The following is a 21,489-nucleotide window of genomic DNA, read 5'->3' as shown; positions in this document are numbered from 1 at the left end:
CGGCATGTCAACTTGGTGTGGGAGTATTTCAGTTTTATCATGGTCTGTCAGATTGATGTGGGAGTATTTCTGTTATATCACAGTGTGTCAGATTGATGTGGGAGTATTTCTGTTATATCATGGTGTGTGGGAGTATTTCTGTTATATCACGGCATGTCAGATTGATGTGGGAGTATTTCTGTTATATCATGATGTGTGGGAGTATTTCTGTTATATCACGGCATGTCAGATTGATGTGGGAGTATTTCTGTTATATCACGGCATGTCAGATTGATGTGGGAGTATTTCTGTTATATCATGGTGTGTCAGATTGATGTGGGAGTATTTCTGTTATATCACGGTGTGTGGGAGTATTTCTGTTATATCATGGTGTGTCAACTTGGTGTGGGAGTATTTCTGTTATATCATGGTGTGTGGGAGTATTTCTGTTATATCATGGTGTGTGGGAGTATTTCTGTTATATCACGGCATGTCAACTTGGTGTGGGAGTATTTCTGTTATATCACGGCGAGTGGGAGTATTTCTGTTATATCATGGTGTGTGGGAGTATTTCTGTTATATCACGGCATGTGGGAGTATTTCTGTTATATCATGGTGTGTGGGAGTATATCTGTTATATCATGGTGTGTGGGAGTATTTCTGTTATATCATGGTGCGTGGGAGTATTTCTGTTATATCACGGTGTGTGGGAGTATTTCTGTTATATCATGGTGCGTGGGAGTATTTCTGTTATATCACGATGTGTGGGAGTATTTCTGTTATATCACGGTGTGTGGGAGTATTTCTGTTATATCACAGTGTGTGGGAGTATTTCTGTTATATCATGGTGTGTGGGAGTATTTCTGTTATATCATGTCGTGTGGGAGTATTTCTGTTATATCACGGTGTGTGGGAGTATTTCTGTTATATCACAGTGTGTGGGAGTATTTCTGTTATATCATGGTGTGTGGGAATATTTCTGTTATATCATGTCGTGTGGGAGTATTTCTGTTATATCACGGTGTGTGGGAGTATTTCTGTTATATCACAGTGTGTGGGAGTATTTCTGTTATATCATGGTGTGTGGGAATATTTCTGTTATATCATGGTGTGTGGGAGTATTTCTGTTATATCACGGTGTGTGGGAGTATTTCTGTTATATCATGGTGTGTGGGAGTATTTCTGTTATATCATGGTGTGTGGGAGTATTTCTGTTATATCACGGTGTGTGGGAGTATTTCTGTTATATCATGGTGTGTGGGAGTATTTCTGTTATATCATGGTGTGTGGGAGTATTTCTGTTATATCACGGTGTGTGGGAGTATTTCTGTTATATCACGGCGTGTCAACTTGGTGTGGGAGGAAACCTGAAGTAATGCAGGTCTTAGACATTAACCACTTGTCATTCTATCAGTTATGATGACGCTGACAAACAGATACATAAAAAGTGCAGTCAGGATTTGAATGCACGATCCTTAGATACTGGCATGCCTAAGGGACACAACTACAGTGTCAACCAGGCCACCTGTGACCCCTACTGTCCATGAAAGCTCATGTGTCGTCGACAGTAATAACAATCTCTTTAAAATCAGATCTTAGTTCTCATTACCATTAAAAAAAGATCTGAGGACATCCCATGGGATGTCTTCAGATCTTTGTTTAGTAGTAGCGAGAACTAAGGTCTGATTTTAATGAGATTGACAGTAATAACAGCATTACAATAAACGACCTACTGCAATTTTCAACTCATTGATAGAGTAAGCAGAACATTAATTTGTCAATCATAGGCAAATTGTCAATATTGAAACTGCAGGTTATTGATACCGTCAATGACAGCTGACGAGCTGATGGTGCAATATTACAAAAAAGACCTACTTTGATTTCCACTATTTCGATAATATTTTTAGAATCTAAGTGATAACACTCAATAAAACTGTTATAGAATAAAAATAATTTCTGTTTACTTTGCATGTTGCTCAGATAAGCTGTGTTGGTTTTAACATATTAACTCACAAGTAATTTTCTCGAATGAGACAAACCAAACTGTAACTTGATTATAAATCGACTGAACTCGTAAACTTCATGCAAGTAGGAATTACAGAGTTATTGACTGGTTGAATCACAAACACAATTTTCGAAAGCATCTCAACAATCAATACTGTTGACTGGGCTAACGTGCAATTGCCAGCTATATTATGATGGTAAATTTGCCCAAGCAGACCCATCAAATTGACTGTACAAAGAAACAGACACGTACAATGATAGAATGAAAGTAAAATGGATAATCTAGTAAACCGAGAGGCTTGGAGTACACTGATGCCAATTGGACAATCAAAGCAATCAAGTTCTCATCTCTTGAAACATCTCCCTACTTCCAGCAGAGATGTCATCTTGACCTGGAATCTGTTGTAGGAATTTCGGTGCCAGTCCAACAGAATGGATTCAAAAATGAGATTTCTGTAAATCTTTTTGACATTTCATCAATCCTTGTTGAATGCTCTCACTAACCAGACTCTTTGGTCGTTCCAGGAACACAGAAAAAAGACTGGCAACATCACAAGTGTAATTACAAGCTGTAGAACTAAACTAATTGGCCTTTGGGAAGACAAATATTTTGACAGGTCAAATAAAACGGATTGTGGGATCGAAACAGCCTGGAGGGTCTCCTGGAATGGCTTCAAAAGACATGTGTACCCCTTGAAGTGCTGCGGCACAACACCGAGTGTGTATTCCACAACAGAACAGAACATCTACCGGAATGGAACACCACGGGAACATACACCAATGGGGCTTGGGGGATGGAGGTCAGGTGCCCTTGAAGTGATGAGGGATGGAGGTCAGGTGTCCCTGTAGTGATGGGGTATGGAGGTCAGGTGCCCCTGTAGGGAGACAGTCACTGTAGTGATGGGTGATGGAGGTCAGGTGTCCCTGTAGGGAGACTGTCACTGTAGTGATGGGGATGGAGGTCAGGTGTCCCTGTAGGGAGACTGTCACTGTAGTGATGGGGGATGGGGGTCAGGTGTCCCTGTAGGGAGACAGTCACTGAAGTGATGAGGGATGGAGGTCAGGTGTCCCTGTAGGGAGACTGTCACTGTTGTGATGGAGGTCAGGTGTCCCTGTAGGGAGACTCTCACTGTCATGAAGGGGGATGGAGGTCAGGTGCCCCTGTAGGGAGACTGTCACTGTAGTGATGGGGAATGGGGGTCAGGTGTCCCTGTAGGGAGACTTTCACTGTAGTGATGGGTGATGGAGGTCAGGTGTCCCTGTAGGGAGACTGTCACTGTAGTGATGGGTGATGGGGGTCAGGTGTCCCTGTAGGGAGACTGTCACTGAAGTGATGAGGGATGGAGGTCAGGTGCCCCTGTAGGGAGACTGTCACTGTAGTGATGGGTGATGGAGGTCAGGTGTCCCTGTAGGAAGAGTGTCACTGTAGTGATGGGTGATGGGGGTCAGGTGTCCCTGTAGGGAGACAGTCACTGTAGTGATGGGGGATGGAGGTCAGGTGCCCCTGTAGGGAGACTGTCACTGTAGTGATGGGTGATGGGGGTCAGGTGTCCCTGTAGGGAGACAGTCACTGTAGTGATGGGGGATGGAGGTCAGGTGCCCCTGTAGGGAGACTGTCACTGTAGTGATGGGGGATGGAGGTCAGGTGTCCCTGTAGGGAGACTGTCACTGTAGTGATGGGGGATGGAGGTCAGGTGTCCCTGTAGGGAGACTGTCACTGTAGTGATGGGGGATGGAGGTCAGGTGTCCCTGTAGGGAGACTGTCACTGTAGTGATGGGGGATGGGGGTCAGGTGTCCCTGTAGGGAGACAGTCACTGAAGTGATGAGGGATGGAGGTCAGGTGTCCCTGTAGGGAGACAGTCACTGTTGTGATGGAGGTCAGGTGTCCCTGTAGGGAGACTCTCACTGTCATGATGGGGGATGGAGGTCAGGTGCCCCTGTAGGGAGACTGTCACTGTAGTGATGGGGGATGGCGGTCAGGTGTCCCTGTAGGGAGACTGTCACTGTAGTGATGGGTGATGGAGGTCAGGTGTCCCTGTAGGGAGACTGTCACTGTAGTGATGGGTGATGGGGGTCAGGTGTCCCTGTAGGGAGACTGTCACTGAAGTGATGAGGGATGGAGGTCAGGTGCCCCATGTAGGGAGACTGTCACTGTAGTGATGGGTGATGGAGGTCAGGTGTCCCTGTAGGGAGACTGTCACTGTAGTGATGGGTGATGGAGGTCAGGTGTCCCTGTAGGGAGACAGTCACTGTAGTGATGGGGGATGGAGGTCAGGTGCCCCTGTAGGGAGACTGTCACTGTTGTGATGGAGGTCAGGTGTCCCTGTAGGGAGACTCTCACTGTCATGAAGGGGGATGGAGGTCAGGTGCCCCTGCAGGGAGACTGTCACTGTAGTGATGGGGGATGGGGGTCAGGTGTCCCTGTAGGGAGACTTTCACTGTAGTGATGGGTGATGGAGGTCAGGTGTCCCTGTAGGGAGACTGTCACTGTAGTGATGGGTGATGGGGGTCAGGTGTCCCTGTAGGGAGACTGTCACTGAAGTGATGAGGGATGGAGGTCAGGTGCCCCTGTAGGGAGACTGTCACTGTAGTGATGGGTGATGGAGGTCAGGTGTCCCTGTAGGGAGACTGTCACTGTAGTGATGGGTGATGGGGGTCAGGCGTCCCTGTAGGGAGACAGTCACTGTAGTGATGGGGGATGGAGGTCAGGTGCCCCTGTAGGAAGACTGTCACTGTAGTGATGGGGGATGGAGGTCAGGTGTCCCTGTAGGGAGACTGTCACAGTAGTGATGGGGGATAGAGGTCAGGTGCCCATGTAGGGAGACTGTCACTGTAGTGATGGGGGATGGAGGTCAGGCGTCCCTGTAGGGAGATTGTCACTGTAGTGATGGGGGATGGAGGTCAGGTGCCCATGTAGGGAGACTGTCACTGTAGTGATGGGGGATGGAGGTCAGGTGTCCCATGTAGGGAGACTTTCACTGTAGTGATGGGTGATGGAGGTCAGGTGTCCCTGTAGGGAGACTGTCACTGTAGTGATGGGTGATGGGGGTCAGGTGTCCCTGTAGGGAGACTGTCACTGAAGTGATGAGGGATGGAGGTCAGGTGCCCCTGTAGGGAGACTGTCACTGTAGTGATGGGGGATGGAGGTCAGGTGTCCCTGTAGGGAGACTGTCACTGTAGTGATGGGTGATGGGGGTCAGGTGTCCCTGTAGGGAGACAGTCACTGTAGTGATGGGGGATGGAGGTCAGGTGCCCCTGTAGGGAGACTGTCACTGTAGTGATGGGGGATGGAGGTCAGGTGTCCCTGTAGGGAGATTGTCACTGTAGTGATGGGTGATGGAGGTCAGGTGTCCCTGTAGGGAGACAGTCACTGTAGTGATGGGTGATGGAGGTCAGGTGCCCCTGTAGGGAGACAGTCACTGTAGTGATGGGTGATGGAGGTCAGGTGCCCCTGTAGGGAGACAGTCACTGTAGTGATGGGGGATGGAGGTCAGGTGCCCCTGTAGGGAGACAGTCACTGTAGTGATGGGGGATGGAGGTCAGGTGCCCCATGTAGGGAGACAGTCACTGTAGTGATGGGTGATGGAGGTCAGGTGCCCCTGTAGGGAGACTGTCACTGTAGTGATGGGGGATGGAGGTCAGGCGTCCCTGTAGGGAGACTGTCACTGTAGTGATGGGGGATGGAGGTCAGGTGCCCATGTAGGGAGACTGTCACTGTAGTGATGGGTGATGGAGGTCAGGTGTCCCATGTAGGGAGACTGTCACTGTAGTGATGGGTGATGGAGGTCAGGTGTCCCTGTAGGGAGACTGTCACTGTAGTGATGGGGGATGGAGGTTAGGTGCCCCTGTAGGGAGACTGTCACTGTAGTGATGGGGGATGGAGGTCAGGTGCCCATGTAGGGAGACTGTCACTGTAGTGATGGGTGATGGAGGTCAGGTGCCCCTGTAGGGAGACTGTCACTGTAGTGATGGGGGATGGAGGTCAGGTGCCCCTGTAGGGAGACTGTCACTGTAGTGATGGGGGATGGAGGTCAGGTGCCCCATGTAGGGAGACTGTCACTGTAGTGATGGGGGATGGAGGTCAGGTGCCCCTGTAGGGAGACAGTCACTGTAGTGATGGGTGATGGAGGTCAGGTGCCCCTGTAGGGAGATTGTCACTGTAGTGATGGGGGATGGAGGTCAGGTGTCCCTGTAGGGAGACTGTCACTGTACTGATGGGGGATGGAGGTCAGGTGCCCCTGTAGGGAGACAGTCACTGTAGTGATGGGTGATGGAGGTCAGGTGTCCCTGTAGGGAGACAGTCGCTGTAGTGATGGGGGATGGAGGTCAGGTGCCCCTGTAGGGAGACTGTCACTGTAGTGATGGGGGATGGAGGTCAGGTGCCCCTGTAGGGAGACTGTCACTGTAGTGATGGGGATGGAGGTTAGGTGCCCCTGTAGGGAGACTGTCACTGTAGTGATGGGGGATGGAGGTCAGTTGCCCCTGTAGGGAGACTGTCACTGTAGTGATGGGGGATGGAGGTCAGGTGTCCCTGTAGGGAGACTGTCACTGTAGTGATGGGGGATGGAGGTCAGGTGCCCCATGTAGGGAGACAGTCACTGTAGTGATGGGGGATGGAGGTCAGGTGCCCCTGTAGGGAGACAGTCACTGTAGTGATGGGGGATGGAGGTCAGGTGTCCCTGTAGGGAGACAGTCGCTGTAGTGATGGGGGATGGAGGTCAGGTGCCCCTGTAGGTAGACTGTCACTGTAGTGATGGGGATGGAGGTCAGGTGCCCCTGTAGGGAGACAGTCACTGTAGTGATGGGGGATGGAGGTCAGGTGCCCCTGTAGGGAGACAGTCACTGTAGTGATGGGGGATGGAGGTCAGGTGTCCCTGTAGGGAGACTGTCACTGTAGTGATGGGTGATGGAGGTCAGGTGCCCCTGTAGGGAGACTGTCACTGTAGTGATGGGGATGGAGGTCAGGTGTCCCTGTAGGGAGACAGTCACTGTAGTGATGGGGGATGGAGGTCAGGTGCCCCTGTAGGGAGACAGTCACTGTAGTGATGGGGGATGGAGGCCAGGTGCCCCTGTAGGGAGACAGTCACTGTAGAGATGGGTGATGGAGGTCAGGTGCCCCTGTAGGGAGACTGTCACTGTAGTGATGGGGGATGAAGGTCAGTTAAACTGATGCTGATTTATAGTTCTGAGATACCATGCTGCAGTATAATGCATACCCCACTCAGACACAGTGTACTGACTCCGAGCCGACCCGTCCTTTAGTTATCCCCTTAATGTCGAGCACCAGACAGGGTAACAACAAGTACCATCTTTTAACGTCTTTTGGTATGACACGGACGGGGATCAAACCCCAGACCTTCTGGTCTCCGGGCAATTCTTACGACTATGGAAAGGATTTTGTCACTGTCCTATCCAATCCAGTATATTGACAGACGACAAGGAAACATGTCACAGATGTGAGGATCCATCACAGACCAAGGTCATGCATATGGATGTATGGATATCTCCCCTGTGTTTGGACAATTTCTCAGTTGGCAAACTGTCCCTAATTTCTTCGTTTACCATGTTTACAATCAATAATCACCACTCACGTCCTTCTGGTCATTCCCACCACAGCTACCAGGCCACATAGACCAGCATGACAGATGTCCATAGATTCTAACTCTAGTTCATGGCCATGCCGTGGAACATTATATAATGTTATACACTGGAGTATACACTCGCCGATGGGTCCAGATTTACTCGGGACTTTCTGGATAGGCGTGGAGGAATATCATGTGAACGTCAACGTAAGGCAACAAGACAGATGTGGGGGTGGATCTGTAATGATATGGGGTGGGATCACAATGACTGACAGAACGCCACTGCATATTGTCACTGGACTATACCACTGAGACAACTTACTGGCGGCAATAGTTGTGCCATTTGCCGCCATGCTGGTCCATGATTTGTGGCAATAGTTGTGCCATTTGCCACCATGCTGGTCCATGATTTGTGGCAATAGTTGTGCCATTTGCCACCATGCTGGTCCATGATTTGTGGCAATAGTTGTGCCATTTGCCGCCATGCTGGTCCATGATTTGTGGCAATAGTTGTTCCGTTTGACGCCATGCTGGTCCATGATTTGTGGCAATAGTTGTGCCATTTGACACCATGCTGGTCCATGATTAGTGGCAATAGTTGTGCCATTTGCCGCCATGCTGGTCCATGATTTGTGGCAATAGTTGTGCCATTTGACGCCATGCTGGTCCATGATTTGTGGCAATAGTTGTGCCATTTGACGCCATGCTGGTCCATGATTTGTGGCAATAGTTGTGCCATTTGACGCCATGCTGGTCCATGATTTGTGGCAATAGTTGTTCCGTTTGACGCCATGCTGGTCCATGATTTGTGGCAATAGTTGTGCCATTTGCCGCCATGCTGGTCCATGATTTGTGGCAATAGTTGTTCCGTTTGCCGCCATGCTGGTCGATGATTTGTGGCAATAGTTGTGCCATTTGACGCCATGCTGGTCCATGATTTGTGGCAATAGTTGTTCCGTTTGCCGCCATGCTGGTCCATGATTAGTGGCAATAGTTGTTCCGTTTGCCGCCATGCTGGTCCATGATTTGTGGTATTCACTTTCTACAGCGTTTAAATCACAAAACTGACCAATTCTGTGTTCTCTCCTGATCCCCGTATATCTTCCCGTCACGATAAAGAGTTTGTGTGAACCACATCTGAATCTTGAAAGTGCAATTCGAAATTATTTAAGTATCACGTCTAATACTACAGTTCTCAACACTGTTCTGTCAAGGAAATCAACCTGCCCCATCACCCATTGGCTATCCCTGCTATACCACATCAAATGTGTTATCCCTGCTATACAACATCAATAGTGTTTTCCCTGTTATACAACATCAATAGTGTTTTCCCTGCTATACCACATCAATAGTGTTATCCCTGTTATACAACATCAATAGTGTTTTCCCTGCTATACAACATCAATAGTGTTATCCCTGCTATACAACATCAATAGTGTTTTCCCTGTTATACAACATCAATAGTGTTTTCCCTGTTATACAACATCAATAGTGTTTTCCCTGCTATACAACATTAATAGTGTTATCCCTGCTATACAACATCAATAGTGTTTTCCCTATTATACAACATCAATAGTGTTATCCCTGCTATACAACATCAATAGTGTTTTCCCTGTTATACAACATCAATAGTGTTTTCCCTGCTATACAACATCAATAGTGTTATCCCTGTTATACAACATCAATAGTGTTATCCCTGTTATACAACATCAATAGTGTTTTCCCTGCTATACAACATTAATAGTGTTATCCCTGCTATACAACATCAATAGTGTTATCCCTGTTATACAACATCAATAGTGTTATCCCTGTTATACAACATCCATCATGTTTTCCCTGTTATACAACATCAATAGTGTTATCCTTGTTATACAACATCATTATTGATATCCCTGTTATACAACATCTGAATAGTGTTATCCCTGTTATACAACATCCATCATGTTATCCCTGTTATACAACATCAATAATGTTATCCTTGTTATACAACATCAATAGTGTTTTCCCTGTTATACAACATCAATAGTGATATCCCTGTTATACAACATCAATAATGTTATCCTTGTTATACAACATCACTAGTGTTATCCTTGTTATACAACATCAATAGTGTTATCCCTGTTATACAACATCAATAGTGATATCCCTGTTATACAACATCAATAATGTTATCCTTGTTATACAACATCACTAGTGTTATCCTTGTTATACAACATCAATAGTGTTATCCCTGTTATACAACATCAATAGTGTTATCCCTGTTATACAACATCAATAGTGTTATCCCTGTTATACAACATCAATAGTGATATCCCTGTTATACAACATCAATAATGTTATCCTTGTTATACAACATCACTAGTGTTATCCTTGTTATACAACATCAATAGTGATATCCCTGTTATACAACATCAATAATGTTATCCTTGTTATACAACATCACTAGTGTTATCCTTGTTATACAACATCAATAGTGTTATCCCTGTTATACAACATCAATAGTGTTATCCTTGTTATACAATATCAATAGTGATATCCCTGTTATACAACATCCATCATGTTATCCCTGTTATACAACATCAGTTAGTGTCTTCCCTGCAACAACTGTAAACATGAAGTTAAACTGTTTTGTCCTGGCATTTCATGAAATATCAGAGATGACCATTGCATGATCACATTTCTCGGATCACAATTCAAATGTCAGCACCATTACCAAGATGGCATTAAGAGATAGCCTGCAAGACTGACACAATTCTCATTCCAGGTAAAACTGATACAATTCCTGTAAGACTGACAAGATTCATAACCCTTTAAGACTGATAAGGTTCTCATACCCTGCAAAACTGACATGGTTCTTTAAACCTGTATGACTGACAAGATTCATAACCCTGTAAGACTGATAAGGTTCTCATAGCCTGCAAGACTGACATGGTTTTTTAAATCTGTATGACTGACACGAATCTTAAACCTTAAAGACAAACATGATTTCCCCCAACAGAGTCAACTATTTATCATCCAAAACTGGCTCCCACAGGAGATATCCTTGGATTAGATCAAGCGATATCTACACTGTCACCGGTTACCATGACGTCACAATCAAATGACATCACTAATGGCTCTGCTACTGAAGCTGTTAGCAGTACTTTTTACACTGAAAACACTGCTAATGACTGTCTACAAATTGAAAAAGTTGGAAGAATGATGTTGGATGATAAATAAAATCTCACCCTCGTGTCTTTTGATATCAAATATATCAACACTCGTTGATAAAAGTGGCAAAAATCCTCGGCAAGCCTCAGAATTTTTCCACTTTTATCAACTCGTGTTGATATATTTTGATATCAAAAGACACTCGGGTGAGATTCTCTCTATATACCCCAGCCCCCTTCCAAGAATGATGCCACCATCAGAATCAACCATATACACTCTTCCCCTTCCATTTTGAAATTCCTTGTAATAACTTGATGTAAATCAATAATGAAACAATTTTTATATCACATCAAACTGTAGACTATTACAATCATCCCAAGTCAACCTGTTTAGCAGTTTGCTCAAGAGACCACATTGTGCTGCAATATTGACGTGTCAGGTGTGATGTTTTGTGTCACTTCTCCCATGAGGGCATTGTTACCCAGAAGGGGGGAGGGTATATATAGTAGACTGAGGGTGGCATCATTCTAGGAGGGGGAGGGTATATATAGTAGACTTTGGGTTGGCATCATTCTAGGAAGGGGGAGGGTATATATAGTAGACTGAGGGTGGCATCATTCTAGGAGGGGGAGGGTATATATAGTAGACTTTGGGTTGGCATCATTCTAGGAAGGGGGAGGGTATATATAGTAGACTGAGGGTGGCATCATTCTGGGAGGGGGAGGGTATATATAGTAGACTTTGGGTTGGCATCGTTCTGGGAAGGGGGAGGGTATATATAGTAGACTGAGGGTGGCATCGTTCTGCGAAGGGGGAGGGTATTTATAGTAGACTTTGGGGTAGTATCATTCTGGGAGGGGGGAGGGTATATATAGTAGACTTTGAGTTGGCATCATTCTGGGAAGGGGGAGGGTATATATAGTAGACTTTGAGTTGGCATCATTCTGGGAAGGGGGAGGGTATATATAGTAGACTTTGAGTTGGCATCATTCTGGGAAGGGGGAGGGTATATATAGTAGACTGAGGGTGGCATCATTCTGGGAAGGGGGAGGGTATATATAGTAGACTTTGGGTTGGCATCATTCTAGGAAGGGGGAGGGTATATATAGTAGACTGAGGGTGGCATCATTCTGGGAGGGGGGAGGGTATGTCTCCGGCATGATGTGTCCATCAGGTGGACTGTTGCGTCTGACCGAAATCAATGCAACCAGTGCACCAGGAACCTACATCAGGGACCAATAGCGTCTGTTATTGTGATACTACCAAGAATTGTGACCATAACTTCTTTCAGTGGCACTTAGAAGTTGGTGTGATGAAGTAAGACGAGTTCTATGGATGAACAACTTCTTTATTACAATTAGTGCGACGTTTCCGTGTAGATCCTAACACCTTTATCAAGCAAGTGATAAAGGCGTTGCTTGATTAAGGTGTTAGGATCTACACCGAAACGTCGCACTAATTGTAATAAAGAAGTTGTTCATCCATAGAACTCGTCTTACTTAATTGTGACCATGTTTACCATGTTGTTTATGGTATGGTGGCAGTATTCAGCTGATGTAAGGGCAAGAAGTTGCCCTGAAACAGCGTTCCAAAAAATACAGAATTTGTTATCCATAAAAAGTGTCATGTATTTATATGACTGTAGCTTGAAATAATCAAGGCTGGGTCAGATAAACCAGTGATTGATATGAGGAAACAATTCTGGGTAGTATGGGTTTTCGGAGAGTGAGTGAGGGAGGCAGTTTAATACCGCTGTGTCAGTGAGGTGAGGTGAAATGAGGTTTAACGTCGCGCCCAAGACTATTGCACTTATATAGTGACGTGCATGTACGTGTGTGTGTTTGTGTGACTGCTTGTACTAGTCCGGACTGATGCCGATTTATAGTGCTAGCTCACTGAGATACCATGCCGCAGTTTAACATGAATACCACACTCAGACACAGTATACTGACTCCGAGCCGACCAGTCCTTGTTTTAGCCCCTCAATGCAGAGCGCCAGACAGGGTAACAACAAGTACCATCTTTTAACGTCTTTTGGTATGACGCGGCCGGGGATCGAACCCCGGACCTTCTGCTCTCCGGGCGGACGCTCTACCACTAGACCACTGAGGCGGTCGCTGTGTCAGTATTCAAGCATTATCAGGAGAAGGCTGATCACCAGGAACAGGCTTCAGAAACAATACCTCTTGGAGTTTGTTTTGTTTGTTTGTTGTTTAACACCGCACTCATCAATATTCCAGCTATATGACGGCAAGCTGTAAAAAATGAAGTGTGGACCAGACAATCCAGTGATTGACATCATGAGCATCGATCCACGCAATTTGAATACGATGACATGCATCAACCAAGTCAAGGAGCCTGACCACCCGATCCCGTTAGTCGACTCTTACGACAAGCATAGTCACCTTTTATGGCAAGCATGTGTTGCGGAAGACCTATTCTAACCCGGATCTTCATGGGTCACCAAACGTTGGTAAGAATCCCAAACTGTACTTCCTGATTTCGTCCTTCAGGTTACTGTAGTCTCCACAAAAGATGAACGAGGTAGCGCCTTTTTAAACCATACATGAGTTAAATTTTTACTGATTAACGGTAGTAAACAAATCAAAACGTTGATGAAACTAAACACCCTTTTGATAATAGTTGCTAGGCAACTATGTTCCCCTTCTACACGGGTGTTTTCTGTACAAGATCTGTAACATACACAGACAAATATGAACTGTCATGTAAAGTTTCTGTCCCTGAAGTTGTCACTCTTAAAGATTACTTACAGATTGGTCGTCGAATAGTTGGTCACTTCTAAAGATTACTTACAGATTGGTCGTCGAATAGTTGGTCACTTCTAAAGATTACTTACAGATTGGTCGTCGAATAGTTGGTCACTTCTAAAGATTACTTACAGATTGGTCGTCGAATAGTTGGTCACTTCTAAAGATAACTTACAGATTGGTCGTCGAATAGTTGGTCACTTCTAAAGATTACTTACAGATTGGTCGTCGAATAGTTGGTCACTTCTAAAGATTACTTACAGATTGGTCGTCGAATAGTTGGTCCGGGGCCACTTTTTGGAGCAAGTTGCTTAATATGGCACATACGGTATTATTTAATGATAACTAATGTTTAACTTTGCAAAAGCTCTTGTGTACTTGGCTTTACATTGCAACATTGTATGCAATGTTGCATACCTCTGAAGTTTAGAAAATATAAAGAATTTTTGACTTCAGAAAGATTTTTTTTACAATTTCCCAAACCCTGACACAAAACATAAAATATCATTTAAATTTCTGGGCCCCAATCCACGGTGATTCATGGCCATTAGACAATCATAACCATATAGCTCTGTGGAGCAGAGAAAATCAGTCAGAGCTTACACAACTCAACACACATCTAAGCATAGCATATAGAAGAAATATGCAGAACTCACTCAAATAATCATAGCATATAGAAGAAATATGCAGAACTCACTCAAATAATCATAGCACATAGAAGAAATATGGAGAACTCACTCAAATAATCATAGCATATAGGAGAAATATGCAGAACTCACCCAAATAATGATAGCATATAGAAGAAATATGGAGTGGGCAGGAGAGAGGCAGGTTTCAAGGCAAGCAAAACACGTGCATATACATATATAAATGGAGACGGAGACTGTCATTCCTCTAACACAATGTCAGCAATCCACCAACAACGACAATATGCAAATTGATATGAATCCTACTCTTATATTTTAATTGGTTACTCCAATAACAATAACTAGGTTTCTATACTCTGCATTCTCAGTCGATAGTTACCATGGTTACCACTTATATATCATGTAAATGCAGTGTAAGATTTGGTTACCATGGATTCAAACATCCACTTATCTTTTCATAACATGTCATGAAAACTCGGTTAATTTCCTCTTGACCAAAGAAATCCTGTATGGATCGAAATGTCACCATATGTAACTGAATGATGGATCGTCTCCTATAAATGCAGATGTATGACATGTGAGCACAGGCTTCAGACAGAGGTGTCTCCGGCTGCGGTGGTAGTCAAAGTAGTCAGTTATTGTGGACATTCCTCATTGCAAGAAAATACTTTGGAAGCCTAGAAGCTTTGCACTCAAGAATCAGACAAGGCTCTTCTTACTGGGAGTTAAAATTTAATGTCAAATTGGCTTTATTTCAGCAACGAGAACAAATAAATAAAAATAATCATCAATGCATCAAAGTTAAATTTGACAAACATATTTCTGCAGAGCTAAAAGGGTGAGAAACAAGTTTTATACCCCTTTGAGAAATATTGCATTCATATCACAGTTATGTCAGTTCAAGCGAATCTAGAATTCGAACCAGTCATAGGTTTCTGCCACACCAAAGGGACACAACTCTGCACCACAAAAAGCAATTCATGAACTGTGTCAATTTGGGTTTTCCTCTCATATCAAACTGAAATCCAGTTGCAGACCCACGTGGGTGGAGACGATAATTTCATTATTAAAAAATGACAATATGGTATCCAGATACAAAAAGATACATTTAATTTCTTCAAGCAAACATTCCACAGCAACAGATTCTTCAAACCCTTCAGGTAACCCAAATATTTTAAACAAAAATTTCACAAATAGTCAACTGTGAAACAATTCATTCCAATTAAACGGAAGAAATAAATACCACAACAATTGGGTCTATACCTAGTGTATGAAGTATATTTACCTTCTTTGTTCAACTCAGTAAGCTGGTGAGTATATATCCATTATAGCATGTGGTGTATATCCATTTATACTCCAGCTCTAGCCATGCTGGTCATCAGAATGTGACAACTGGCAGAATACCACTGTACATATCCATTATAGCACATTGTGTATATCCATTTATACACCAGCTCCAGCCAAGTTGGTCATCACAGTGTTACAACTGGCAGAATACCACTGTATATATCCAGCCTTGTGACAAAACAAATACACTTGCAACCTACTCCAGTGTTGGCGTGGCTGTTAATTGATCATGCAGTCAATGAAGAATTTCATGCCTGTATTGTCATATTGTGTGTCGTCAGTGCAGGCCGTGGCCTGGATGCGGCAGATGAAGGAATTTGGTTGAGGACAATGGCAGTCCCCCTGGGATAGTAATGTGTGGCTTAGTGTTGGAAGAGGTGTCGGCAGTCTTACACTGGCCTGCTTTTGTTTTCTGTCATAATTAATAAATGAGGTTGACTTTTGTATTGGGTTCCTCATTTAGATGCAAGCATGCTGTCTGTTGTCTGTGTGACACAGGATGATGTGACACGGATTGGTGGAGAAGGATCTTGGATATACTGTGAAGATTTTTCCTTCATTGAAAGTCAATAATAATAATAATAATAATAATAATAATAATAATAATAATAATAATAATAATATCCCCTCGCCTTCAAAATGTCATGCTTGCATCCCAAATACCAAGTTGTCCGACTCCCCATTGTTCTCGGTGCCTTAGGTTTGGTACCTCCCAATCTGTTGACTGACATTGGGAGAGTACCCGGGTTTGCTACCAGGAATACAGCCCTTCAGACAATCAGGGTAATGCAGAAGGCTGCAGTGTTGGTTGGTCTTCACATTCTCCCAAAAGTTCTGGGTGGGTTTGACTAGGTAGCGCTTCCTGGGAGAAGTCCCATTCGCTGTCTGGGCTACATGTAGAGGGGGCAAGGGCCCTGAGCTGATGATGAGCCTAACCAGCCTGACTGTGCCAGGATCACCCAAACCCTCTTTGCTGCATTTTATATTTAATTCTGTAAATAATAATAATAATAATAATAATAATAATAATAATAATAATCACCTCTATCACTTGCAGCCTGCAGAGACTTCAGTCTGGGCCAGGCAAACCAGTGGCTGACACCTTTCAGGGCTGAACCCCAGGGTTTGATAAAGAAAATATACAAACACAACCATTTTATTCACTTTTAATAAATCAACTCCTCAAGGTGAGGTCAAATGGGGTTTCAGCATCCCAAAATGATGGCACTCTATCATCATCATTCCTTCCACCATGGCACCAATGTGGGGGATTGAACCCAGACCGTTGTCGTGATGGGCAAACACTTGAACCACTGTGCCAGTACCTCCATTGCCCTGCTTCAGTGTGACAGAAGTGTCCTGGTGAAGTATCTCCTTGATCACATCCTTAATGTTCACACAAGGAAACGGAGCACCCTCAACATACATTAGTGTGCCTCTCAGATACATTTTTCAATCAATATTGCCAAGAGATTGACTGAGCCGGAGTAGACATGCCTAAATAATACATGGTAACTAGGACCGAGGTAATCACACACACAGATACTATACACCGACATCGCACCTTAGATTTCAATCTTATTGGGTAGTGGAGAGATCTAAATTATTCATTGTCTCTTTACCTCCACTTGTAGTAATGGAACAGTGTTTCATGAATGTTTGGGAAGAATGGTCAATTAGACCACGGACTCGTCTCTGGTGAAGTCCACTTGAATTGTGTAGCAGTTATTCTGATCTGTGTAGAATTCTTTGATGTTCAGTCCAAACTGTCATATTTTCCAGCTTTAGGCAGCAGGTGTAAATAATCAAGTCTGGACTGGCAAACCTGTGATTGATATGATGAGCACCGATCCACTTCGTCCAGGTACAATGACATACAAACATCAAGTCATGTGGGTGAGTGGGTGGGTGAGTAAGTGAGTGAGTGAGTGAGTGTGGTTTTACACCCCTTTTAGCAATATTCCAGCAATATCATGACGGAGGACACCAGAAATAGGCTTCACACATTGTACCCATATCAGGAATCGAATTGATGAACGAACACTTTAACCACTAGGCTACCCGACCGTCCCTCCCAAGTCATGTGACCAGCATAGGTTTCAAGGGACTCAGCCAGAATCTCCACAGGGCTTTATAAAAGTTCAGTTTTCTATTTGTGGAAATAATTATCTTATGCTGAAACATAACGAGTGAGCCTATCATAAGCAGGACTAAATCCAAACAGTTAAGCAGGGTTTCCAGATTAGCAATGTTTCACAGTACATATAACGTCATCATACATCTATAAACAGTCATATTCTGTTGAGAGCTAGACCTCAGACAAGCAAATCTGCCTCAAGCTACTTCCAGGTGCCCATGGGGTGTTTTTTGTTTGTTTGTTTGTTTGTTGTTTAACGCCGCACTCAGCAATATTCCAACTATATGACGGCGGTCTGTAAGTAATCGAATCTGGACAAGACAATCCAGAGATTGACATCATGAGCATCCATCAACGCAATTTGGATACAATGACATGCAGCAAGTCTGACCACCCCATCCTGTTAGTCACATTTTATAAGCATAGTAGCCTTTTATGACAAGCATGGGTTGCTGAAGACTTATTCTACTCCAGATGTTCACGGGGGGACAGGCATGGGTTGCTGAAGACCTATTCGACCCTGGATCTTCACGGGGAGAGAAGCTTGGGTTGCTGAAGACCCATTCCACCCTGGATCTTCACGGGGAGACAATCATGTGTTGCTGAAGACCTATTCTACCCCAGATGTTCACGGGTCTCTCCTCTTACGGCAAGCATGGGTTGCTGAAGACCTATTCCACCCTGGATCTTCACGGGGAGACCAGCATGGGTTGCTGAAGACACATTCTACATGGATCTTCACGGGGAGACAAGCATGGGTTGCTGAAGACATATTCTACATGGATCTTCACAGGACTGCTTCATCGTGATCAGCCACTTGTAAATAAGTAGGAGGTCTTTCAATTCAAACTTGTGTTGCAGCCTCTGCTGGTCCAGTCAATGAGGACCAAGGCGGCCGGGTGTGTTTACTCCCATTATGTAATGTAGCTATTACCGGTAAAAACAATAAAATAGGCAATAAATGTTCCTAAAACCACATCCATCAAATAAATATAATGCATATTTACATAATATTATATAAACCTTTCTCACCTAAACCTAAAAGAATTGTATTTTATTGAGAAGCGGAGTGTTTAATGAGGAACAAACACTTGCGTAATTTTTGCGATTGGTTATTCTATTTATATACTCATCGCCAAAAGAAACGTGAACCATAGAAACATATGGAGAAGTATGTATGTTAAGATGAGATGTTTCCAATGTATACCACTTAATGACAAAACTAACAATCAATGAAGTGTTACCACAGTGTATTTATTTTTATCACGACATTCCGCACATGATTTCCATACTTTACACGCTAATCCTGCACAAGGCAAAGGGTGCATCTTAAGTCATGCATCTATGGCGTCACATGTGATACGTTCATGCGCGTCGGTTCACACAACATATACCAGTATGTTCGGTTGTGCATCAAACAAATCTAATATCTCTTGAATATGAGTAAGTCTTCACATTTGAACTAACATGTCTGGTATTCGCATTTCTTTTGTTGCTGAGTATATACATGTCAATTAAATAAAGGACAATTAAAATCTCATCTTCAGGTCACTGCATAGGTATATATATGATCTGCGGCATTAAAATTGCCTAATAAGTTATAGTCTGGAAGGTAATTTAAGGTACCAACGTTTACTACAGTATCTGAAAAACTATTGGACCTACTCCAGTCAAAGTTGGTATGAGATTATTAAACAGTCATACATAACTGGATATTACATTTAAAGACAACCGGTGCATGAATAAATAATCTGTCTATTTAGCTATCACTATAATTGATCAACAACAAGACCTGTTCGTCACGGGTGGAACGAGCATTCATTGAAACAGCCATCTGCATAATGCTACACCTGCGTCACAGGGCCATATGACACAGTTAAAACCAATCAACTTAACAGGTTGCACGGGAATCACGCATGTTGAGACGCCCAAAGCTAACACCATATTCGTGCGTGATTCCCGTGCACCCTTTTGAGTTGAGTTGATTGGTTCAACTGTGTCATAATAATAATGTCATGCCTAATAAGTTTATCATGTCAACTCGGAAAAAAACAGCTACATATTACCTACAAGTTGAACACTACTGATAGTAGACCAATTGTGATTGAAATAGGAATAAACAGTAAACTACGGTTATAACGAACTCAAAGGGACTACTAATTTTAGTTCGTTATAACCATAGTTCGTTATAAGTACATATACAGCATGACTACAGCAAGTAGTCAGGACCAAAAAGTAAGTTTGTTATATCCGTCAGTTCGTTATAAGCGTGTTCGTTATAACCGTAGTTTACTGTATTTATAACGAACACGGAAAGAAGAACGGATACAACAAACTGTTACAAAATCCCTGATTTATCACCTCTATATTAACATATATAATTTACGTACATAACAAACACTGTACAGCGAACTAACATATATAGCAAACTAATATCTGATCCCCAACAAGCCCAAATACAACTAAGTAGTGACGTGTATAGCAAACTGATATCTGATCCCCAACAAGCCCAAATACAACTAAGTAGTGACGTATATAGCAAACTGATATCTGATCCCCAACAAGCCCAAATACAACTAAGTAGTGACGTGTATAGCAAACTGATATCTGATCCCCAACAAGCCCAGATACAACTAAGTAGTGACGTGTATAGCAAACTGATATCTGATCCCCAACAAGCCCAAATACAACTAAGTAGTGACGTGTATAGCAAACTGATATCTGATCCCCAACAAGCCCAGATACAACTAAGTAGTGACGTGTATAGCAAACTGATATCTGATCCCCAACAAGCCCAAATACAACTAAGTAATGACGTGTATAGCAAACTGAGAAATCTTACGCAGTGTCAAGTGTCCCTGACAATTTGCTATATGCAATCAGTGGCGAATGAACACAATCAGCAGTGACAATTCTACATTGTTAAACTTGCATTATGTTAATCTTGCCTGTACATGTGATTGGACTAATAATGTCTGTAAAACAAATGGCAGACAGACAGACAGACAGAAGGGCTGGGACGAGTCCAAATTTACTGCCCGGGTACCCGCCCCCCTATTACCCGACACTACCCGGGTACCCGCTGTAGGTCTCAAGAGATAGGTACAAACTGTCCGATTGGGAAGAGTTTGACCGAAGCTCTGGTAAAGCATTTGGAGATACATGTATGAAACGATCTGGTGTATACATACATTGAAGTTGACTGAATTTTTATTTTTATTCAAACAGAAGCCAGAAGGAATGGGCGTAGAAGTCAGGAAGAACTGCAAACAGAAGTGACTTGTAGTTTAAACATGGAGTTTTAGATACTTTTTGTCATTAAACAATATATCACAGGACTAACCACGGGTCCGGATAGTCCTGTGGGTACCCGAGTTACCTGTCACAGCCCTAATAGATAGATAGATACATAGAAAGATAGATAGATAGATAGATAGATACATAGATAGATACATAGATAGATGCATAGATAGATACATAAGATAGATAGATAGATACATAGATAGATAGATACATTGATAGATAGATAGATAGATAGATTGATAGATAGATAGATAGATAGATAGAAAGATAGATACATAGATAGATACATAGATAGATAGATAGATAGATAGATAGATACATAGATAGATAGATAGATAGATAGATTGATAGATAGATAAGATAGATAGATAGATACATAGATAGATACATAGATAGATACATAGATAGATAGATACATAAGATAGATAGATAGATAGATAGATACATAGATAGATAGATACATTGATAGATACATAGATAGATAGATAGATAGATAGATAGATAGATAGATAGATAGATAGAAACATAGATAGATACATAAGATACATAGATAAATATATAGATAGATACA

General features: G+C 43.2%; 1 protein-coding gene across 1 annotated transcript in view; it reads right to left on the bottom strand.

The window, feature by feature from the left end:
• The window catches only part of LOC139471174 (voltage-gated potassium channel subunit beta-2-like), a 186,070-nt gene extending 170,441 nt beyond the window's left edge, over positions 1 to 15,629 (bottom strand). The window contains exon 1 of the mRNA XM_071253449.1: positions 15,417 to 15,629. The gene's annotated coding sequence lies outside the window, so the exon portion shown is untranslated. The remainder of the gene's footprint in view (positions 1 to 15,416) is intronic.
• Between the last annotated feature and the right edge of the window lie 5,860 nt (positions 15,630 to 21,489).

The sequence above is a fragment of the Haliotis cracherodii genome, unplaced genomic scaffold, assembly GCF_022045235.1.
Source record: "Haliotis cracherodii isolate W230 unplaced genomic scaffold, xgHalCrac1.p SCAF_22, whole genome shotgun sequence".
NCBI classification, from domain to species: Eukaryota; Metazoa; Mollusca; class Gastropoda; order Lepetellida; family Haliotidae; genus Haliotis; species Haliotis cracherodii.
This window is presented reverse-complemented; position numbering and strand designations above follow the sequence as displayed.